This window comes from Diplotaxodon limnothrissa, linkage group LG3 (assembly GCF_057381915.1).
Source record: "Diplotaxodon limnothrissa isolate DT_005_m linkage group LG3, D_limnothrissa_male_GT1.1, whole genome shotgun sequence".
NCBI lineage: Eukaryota > Metazoa > Chordata > Actinopteri > Cichliformes > Cichlidae > Diplotaxodon > Diplotaxodon limnothrissa.
The window spans coordinates 61419551-61427756 of record NC_140598.1 but is presented as its reverse complement, the minus strand read 5'-3'; positions in this window follow the sequence as shown (position 1 = coordinate 61427756).

Sequence of the window (8206 nt, the reverse complement as noted above, 5' to 3'; positions counted from 1 at the left end):
TCTCACTCTGGGCCCTTGTTTTGCCATATGAATTTGGATACAAAGTGTCCAGAAACTTGTACAATTACTGGAAAATAGCAAATGAGAGAAGGCACCCATGCAGTACATTAATTCAGGTAGTTTCCACCTTTCGTACTAAAAACAGTGGATCCTTCCAAATCTCCTTTTCCAAAGAAACAAGTTTAACATACTTGTCGATGTATATTTGGACAGAGTTATTAGTCAAAGGGCCCCCTGAGTTTTTGGAGTCTAGTTTTTTTTTAATGTATTTAACTTTCCCTCCTGGCTGTTTGCGTTAAATTTTCTTGAATAAGTTATACCCTGATATATTTACTCAGACCTTGCTTAAGAGCAGGTATAAAGATGAATACATTTGTTACAAATGGAAGAATGTCATCTGTAATGTGTGCAAATCATTCTGTAAGTATTATTCCAACTAATAAATTATGAATCAAAACCTTTTTGGTCTTTGTGCTGACCCAAAAAAACCATCTAAGAGTGGATAGTCTCGTACCACTAATTTCACTTCCTGGAGTCAGTCCAGCACTAGATAAGCCTGCTTTCTATTGGCCAATTATATTTATAAGAATCTCGGGTTTTTTCCCAAGCAGGTCTAAAGGATCCGACTCTATAGCTGTCTGCTAATATTGTACCCTCTGACCAGCTTTTGAGTGGGTCTTTATTTCTAAGGCATGAGATTCGTCACAAAAGATGCGCAAAATTCACAGATGAACCCATTTGTACCAAAGCACTCATTGTTTTTTTATGGATTTCATGTTTTCAGAGTTTTTGGAATTGGAGCTGCTCTGCTTCCCCTTGAGTAAAATAGACTAAATGATGATCTTTAAAGACTTATTTTTTATTTTTGTCACTGTTTGAGCCTCCTGTGCATTATGAAGGTGTCTTTGTCCCAGGATGTGGGGCAGATCTTATTCAAAGAACTGTTTGACTTAGATTTAAAGGGAAGGCAACAACTCGCTTGATTTGCCTATCTCTTGATATTTTCGACTTGTGTATCTGAGAACTCCTTCATCTTTATGAGTTACTACAGTGGGGCAAAAAAGTATTTAGTCAGCCACCGATGTGCAAGTTCCCCCACTTAAAATGATGACAGAGGTCAGTAATTTGCACCAGAGGTACACTTCAACTGTGAGAGACAGAATGTGAAAAAAAAAATCCATGAATTCACATGGTAGGATTTGTAAAGAATTTATTCGTAAATCAGGGTGGAAAATAAGTATTTGGTCACCTCAAACAAGGAAAATCTCTGGCTCTCACAGACCTGTAACGTCTTCTGTAAGAAGCTTTTCTGTCCCCCACTCGTTACCTGTATGAATGGCACCTGTTTGAACTCATCATCTGTATAAAAGACACCTGTCCACAGCCTCAAACAGTCAGACTCCAAACACCGCCATGGCCAAGACCAAAGAGCTTTCGAAGGACACCAGGAAAAGTATTGTAGACCTGCACCAGACTGGGAAGAGTGAATCTACAATAGGCAAGCAGCTTGGTGTGAAAAAATCAACTGTGGGAGCAATCATCAGAAAATGGAAGACATACAAGACCACTGATAATCTCCCTCGATCTGGGGCTCCACGCAAGATCTCATCCCGTGGGGTCAAAATGATCATGAGAACGGTGAGCAAAGATCCCAGAACCACACGGGGGGACCTGGTGAATGACCTGCAGAGAGCTGGGACCAAAGTAACAAAGGTCACCATCAGTAACACACTACAACGGCAGGGAATCAAATCCCGCAGTGCCAGACGTGTTCCGCTGCTGAAGCCAGTGCATGTCCAGGCCCGTCTGAAGTTTGCCAGAGAGCACATGGATGATACAGCAGAGGATTGGGAGAATGTCATGTGGTCAGATGAAACCAAAGTAGAACTTTTTGGTATAAACTCAACTCGTCGTGTTTGGAGGAAGAAGAATACTGAGTCTCATCCCAAGAACACCATACCTACTGTGAAGCATGGGGGTGGAAACATCATGCTATGGGGCTGTTTTTCTGCCAAGGGGACAGGACGACTGATCCGTGTTAAGGACAGAATGAATGGGGCCATGTATCGTGAGATTTTGAGCCAAAACCTCCTTCCATCAGTGAGAACTTTGAAGATGAAACGAGGCTGGGTCTTCCAACATGACAATGATCCAAAACACACCGCCCGGGCAACAAAGGAGTGGCTCCGTAAGAAGCATTTGAAAGTCCTGGAGTGGCCTAGCCAGTCTCCAGACCTCAACCCCATAGGAAATCTGTGGCGGGAGTTGAAAGTCCGTGTTGCTCGGCGACAGCCCCAAAACATCACTGCTCTCGAGAAGATCTGCATGGAGGAATGGGCCAAAATACCAGCTACTGTGTGTGCAAACCTGGTAAAGACCTATAGTAAACGTTTGACCTCTGTTATTGCCAACAAAGGTTATGTTACAAAGTATTGAGTTGTATTTTTGTTATTGACCAAATACTTATTTTCCACCCTGATTTACGAATAAATTCTTTACAAATCCTACCATGTGGATTCATGGATTTTTTTTTCACATTCTGTCTCTCACAGTTGAACTGTACCTCTGGTGCAAATTACTGACCTCTGTCATCATTTTAGGTGGGGGAACTTGCACAATCGGTGGCTGACTAAATACTTTTTTGCCCCACTGTAATTAATCCAACGACTCTACATTACTGGAGTCATGTCAGTGTGTCATCAAACCTTGTTTTATGTGCATGCCCTGATCTTTTTATATCAGCTTCAGTTGTTTTTGGAGGCCCTTTGTTGGCTGTCATAGATATGTTGTCTCGGGGTTTTGTTGTTTGTTTGTTTGTTTGTTTTGGGGGGGTTTTTGGAGGGGGGGATTCATATGATGTGATATCACTCTACTACTTTTGAGAGCCCTAAACTAATGATTACAGCACTATGGGTCCATATACTTACTTTTTGGTTTTAAAGTAACATCTACATCTTGAACTAACTCTCACATTTTTGTATCCTTAGTTCTTTAATCTCAGCTGAAACCAGGAGCAGATGTAAGGGCAGAGATTGAATAGCAATACTAAGATGAGTGTCGAGGTTAAGCTACAGGAGCTCAGGTTGTGTCTCAAGATTGTTACCTCTGCCAAGGAGGTTCTGTTTTTACTAGTGTTTCCATGTCATTCTGTCCGTAATCACGATAGCTGGAAAAGTTCTGAATGAATTCTGATAAAACTTTGTGGGCGTGTGAGTGTGGTCATTATCTTCAAGGTCAACTTGATGATTTCCATCCATTCATTCTCTTCTGCTTATCCTTATCAGTGTCACTTCAGCCTATCCCAGATACCACAGAGCGAGTGGTAGGGCACACCCTGGACGGTTAGGGCTAACACAGAGAGACAGACAACCATTAAAAAATCGATGAAAATAGAAATATACAAATAATATCATATGAAATATAATATAAATGTTTAAAATATCCTGTCACATTTCACCTCCAACCTCACATTTACATTTCACATCTGCCTTTCTTTCAAACTGATCCCCAAATGCATCATATTTTCAAAGAAAGTATTGTCAAGAAAAAGAGAATGAGTGGCCTAGATAAAGAAAAAAATACTGTAGTTTACTGTTATATAACAATCTCACGTTATTTAGAAATCAATCCCTATTATCTACTTTCTACTTAATGTCTATATAATCAAGAAAAAACATCTATTGTGCTCCCCTTATCTGGCTTTTATTGCAGTACACACTTCTTAACGTACATTTAAACAGAACAAAGAAAACATAATGAATACATACCATGTACAATACGACTAAAAGTAACTACCACCCAGAGGGTGAGCTACCGTGGTGGAAGTTTGTGCTTTCAGACTGCTTCTTCTTGTTTTAAGAGTCAACTTTGTGATGTAGCTCTGGTACAGGTTTCAAACACAGAGATGCAGCTGCATCCTTCAGTGGGTCACATTCATGTGAACAGAATGAGAGAGTGGCTTTAGCAGGATTTAGCTAAGTTTAAAGCCTCAGTCTTACTAATGCACTTGGTTCAGAGTTGCTGAGGACTGATGTTGAGAGCTGTGAACATGCACCACTTCCAAAATTAGGAGTAAATAATGCTGCCTACTCTGCAATTACTTAAGGTTTGAGGACCATCCTCTCCATTCTGTTTATTCTCCTGAAAAAAAAATCTAACTTTGAGACAAGCAGAGTATTAAACATTTGATATGAGAGGATTGCGCCTATAACTGGTATAAAATCCCTGGGCTGCCATCAGTAGAATTTAGATGCCTGGTGTTGCTGGGAGTAATAGAGATAAATGTGCCATGGCTGAAAATCTATCTTGTTTCTTCCCTCAGAGTCAGTGGCTTGCCCCGTGAGCAAAGATAAAATATCTCCTGTTATGCTAGTTCACACACAAATCCAGACAAGGGCGTTTTGTCATCTTTTTCACCATTTTTCAGTTGATAATGAGAAGCTGTGCACAGTTGCCGGGCAGGACAAGACTCAGGCTTTCTTCCCTTTCACAAACACAAAAAAATACCAGTCCGGTCACATAAGATTTGCAAAATCCTTGGTTCCTTTAGTTTCCTGGAATAATTATTTATCTTCTATGGCAGTCCACATGTTGTCAAAGAAGGGCTAAAAAGATATCTGAAATATCTTCTAATAATGAAAATAACATTGAATAAATTCCAAAAAGCAGTAAGAAACGTGCCGCGCTGAGCCGTTACGTGTGGAGCTCTTCCATTTGGACTAATGGCTTTTGTCCACTGCTCACAACCAAAGCTCAGCAAATTAGTGCTGCCTCTAGATAGCCCATCCACGAGGATGCGCGTGTCTATAAATCTGACATTAAATCCATGGTTGGTGTGTCTCCCAGATAAATGAGCTTGCATTTCAATTCTTTTATGTTTCTGTGCATGTGTAATTTATCCATGTTGGGGTCTATGGTCTCCCAATGGAGCGCAACATGAAGAAACGCCCCCTCATTGTCATTTAGAGCTGCCAAGACGTGCACCCCATTTGACTTCTTATCTGAATAACACGATCAAAGATGACCAATTTGCAGATGTATTACGTGTGTGACTTGTGCATGTGCATTTTCCAAAGACCCTGATCCTCCAAGGAAGGGCTCGCGCTCGCCCTGTCCTTTGCCTGCTCGTCCGATGCTTCACTAAGGGTCTCGGGAAAAGGCATCCTTGCGTGTATGTATTTGTGCGTGTTGTTTGTGTGCAACACGGGTGATGGATTGGGGTCATTTCGGGTTACAGGGTTGTGATTTTGCTGCCAAGACAAACAGCTGCGCTCATGTCTGGGGCTGGTGTTTCATAGCGACTGCAGACACAGTGAAATAAGTCAAATCAATAGACCCCCTCTCTGCATATTTGTGTGTTTGATTGTATGTGTAAACTGCTGCCTGGGTGTGTTTCTCCTGCTTTACTTAATGACCTCCTTACTCAGCTAATACTCAGCTAATCATTTTGTTTCTGTGTTTTCACATGCACATAAATGTATGGGATTTTTTTAAATATACGTATATATTATTAATGGTACCAGAGGCGCTTCGCATTTTCCTCACACTTTACAACCTCTCTCCCTACACTTACCTGGCCGTAAGCTGTAGAATGCCTTATATCTTTGTAGTTTGCTATGGCTCACCTACACCATAGTCCATTTTCTCCCCATAAATGGACCATAGAGAAGTGCCCATTCTATCACTTTAATACACTGAGAGCAAAGGCACTTTTCCCACAATAGTTTTGGTGTATAGATTATCCACCCTTCGTTGATTTCTGAGCTTTCTGAGAGCCCTAAGGTCTGCTTCAGTTTCCCAGTGTGTGCTGCGTTCACTGTTAGCCTCTTTCTCACGCTCAGCCAACTTTATGTATTCAGACATAGATATAAACACTGCTCCCCTGAGTACAGACTCTCTCTTTCTATTGGCTTGCTCTTTTATTTTCTATATTCTCATCCTTAGCATTCGCTCTTACTCTTCGTGTGCTGTTTTGTTTGCTGGCCCACACTGTCCTACATCATTTCTACGAGTCGTCATTTTATTCTGGTCCATCAAAAGTTCCTCATGAGTGCACACCAAAGAGAGAAGTAGTAGAGGATGTACAGCATCATTAATAGCTATAGACTAGACTGCTCAAAAAATTAAAGGAAGACTCTGAAAACACATCGGATCTCATGGAAAGATGGATCTCTGTACTGATGTCTAATGTGTTAGGAATGAAAGGATGACACATTATTTGACGGAATTGAAAATTAGTAACCTACAGAAGCTGAATTCAAAGACAAAGTGAAAAAATGATGCACCAGAATCGTTGATTTTGCAGCAATTCCATTGCAACAATTCAAAATGATACTCAGTAGTTTGTATGGTCCCGATATGCTTGTATGAATAACAACTTTGGGGCAGGCTACCTGCAGGCTACTTGAACCATGCAGGATCAGATGGAGGTGTCCCAGATGTGTTTTGCTTGAGTAAGGTCGGGTAAACGTAGTGGCCAGTCAATAGTATCACTTCCTTTATTCCCATGCAACTGCGTCCATACGCTCATCACACGAGGCCGGAAATTGTCGCGCACCAGGAGGAACCCAGGACCCACTGCACCAGCATTGGGTCTGTCAACTGATCCAAGGATTTCATCCCAATAAATAAGGTCAGGGTGTCGTTGCGTAGCCTGTGCTTTCGTCTTAAAAAGCATAGGGTGCCATTGCTAATTCTTGCTTATTCTGGTATTCTATGGGGAATAACAACTGACCTCCACAGTAGCACAAACAATGAAAACAGAACCCACTAGAGGACCTGAGATCACAATCATGAAGTCTGTTTCTGATTGTTTGGTCAGAGACATTCACACCGGTGGCCTGCTGGAGGTCAGTTTGTAGTTCTTTGCAAAGCTCATCCTGTTCCTCTCTACATAACGGAGCAGATACCAGACCTTCCTGCCTGTCTCCTGAAGTCTCCTCCTCCTCAATGCTCTTGAGACTGTGCTGGGAGACATAGTAAACCTGGCAATAAAGGTAGCACCGCAGTAACGTCCAAAGATCTTTACTAAAATACAAATTAAGCCATGGCATACATTTCAAAAGGGAATTTCTTTTTTTCAAAAGTAGATACTTCTGGTAAGAAACAGCCAACAGAAGTACATGAGCTGCATGTGTATTGGCCTAATATCTGAAGAAAATATATAACCTAAGGCAAATGGACATCAGTTGGTAATCCGTTCATATGGATAAATCCACAAAACTCCCTTTTTAATTGAGGCTAGTTCTTTCTTGAGATGAAGTAAACCAGGTTCAGAAGAATATTTTATCTAATACATTTGAGCACCTGGATGTCCAAAACAATTCACATCATTAAGGTTTCCGGGGCAACATACGAACCATGGTGCTTTGTTAATAATTCCACAACCACAGGCCGATCAGCGTTATCACCTCATTCGCTCGGTGAACTTTTCACATCGTGTGCTTTTAACCGGTGCATGTGTCAGATATTGACATCGCAGTGGATGCATAGCTGGTATTTTTACTGACAGTGTAAGAAGACATCGGTTCCATCGAGCCATTTAATGCAACATCACATTCCTATCCAAAGCTGTGGCTACTAAAACATGTCTAGGCAAAAAGAAATGTATCATGTCAGTCCTCAAATAATTGTGAAAAACTCCACTGTCACTCAGCTCCACAACATTGCAACAAGGGAGCTGTCATGCTGTGTCCCACACTAAATTTACTCTTTTTTCTAGCAAAGTTTGTGCTGCGTTGTGGCTGAAATGTTCGCTGCATATAAATGTTGTTTTTCCTCCTCACTTTGAATTGTTCTTTGGTATTATGGTGAAAATCCATTCAAATCAGCAGGCTTCCCTTTGGTTTAGTCTTGGTACTGTTTGATAACATAATAGACTGTGTTTACTGATTTATACCAGAAAGAACACTTAAAAAAAATAATAAATAGAAACCCAAAAAACTTCAATCTGCACTTAAATCCAAACTGGAAAAGCTCCGGATGGACTCATGTCCAAAACGTATTATTTTATTTTCCACAATCTGCCTCTTTCTTTAGTCTAACCTGCTCGTTGCATAAATAGTGACTGTGAATCAGCACTGCGAGGTCAGCACAGAGAGAAATCTTGTTGCGCACAGAGCAGACAATGAAGCCTTTCAACGTTAGCGGTCAACTTGAAAAGAACATTAAAGCCACATCGCTGTACTTAGTAGCTCTGGAAGGGAAA